The sequence below is a fragment of the Dipteris shenzhenensis genome, chromosome 27, assembly GCF_047967505.1.
Source record: "Dipteris shenzhenensis isolate YYH24624 ecotype China chromosome 27, Dip_SZ_1.0, whole genome shotgun sequence".
NCBI lineage: Eukaryota > Viridiplantae > Streptophyta > Polypodiopsida > Gleicheniales > Dipteridaceae > Dipteris > Dipteris shenzhenensis.
In genome coordinates this window covers 40,508,289-40,509,319 of record NC_141622.1, presented here as the reverse complement: position 1 = coordinate 40,509,319, position 1,031 = coordinate 40,508,289, and positions in this window count along the sequence as shown.

Here is a 1,031-nt window from a genome sequence, read left to right as displayed (position 1 = left end):
CTTGACAATCCCAAGTTTGAAATGACGAAATGGCGCCAATTCAAAATTTCTTAACGTGTAGACAAGCTACGTTTTGTTTGTCCGCACTGCTCCTTCCTTTAGGGGCACAGCTCTAGCTATTTAGTAGTGAGCCCCTTTGGGGTAGCCACTTTGGGGCAGTGCTCTACGCACATGTGCCTCTTGTTTTGAGAGATGCCTTTTGTTTTGTTTTGAGAGCCGCCTTTGCTCTGTGCTTGGGCAATCCAAAGGTGCAGCGTGGAAACAGGCCCACAAGCTCAAGCTCCTTGCTTCATTGAGTGCTGGAGCTGATCTCTCAAGCAATCCCATTGGCTCCATGTCAAAATCAAAACAAATGGCCAAACTGGTCTTGCAAATTTTCGTGGATTCCATATCTCATCGAGTGCTCTGCACGCCACTGCCACTCATTCGAAATTCGATCCTGTGAACCAAATATTTGCTTCTTCTCGCACCCGAATGCACGCATTCAAGTGCTAGGGAAACAGCTCCTAAAAGGGCAGGTTTCATCACCCACCCACCCTAGAGAGAAAAATGAAGCTTCCATATGGCCGTCGAGTGCTCTGGTCCACACCACCTAGCATCCAAATTTTATATTGCAGGCTGTCCATAATCGTAACCACTCCCTATGCTGAGGCAAAACTCTCGAGGATGAAGTGGCATGGGTTCAAAACCCAATCAACATAGTTGGCCGAAATTTTGTCAGTACACCATGATGCTAAGTAGCCTCTGAGTGCAGGACACAATTTTTTCATGGGAGTGTCCAGAGTCCTCCCTCCTATAGGACCACATAGGATAGCACCCCCTCACCTACCTTTTTGGTGTGAACCTTGCCTAAGGCTAGGTTCACACCACCTGTCGTCGGTAATCCTCCAAAAGGTGGTGTGAAGGGCTGCAATCCTAATTAGCCCAATAGGAGGGATAAGGCTGGACACTGACACAAAAGATTTGTGTGTGGCACGTGAAGGCCAAACACTCCCTAGCCAATTGGCAAATTTACCCACGAGATGCTCTCA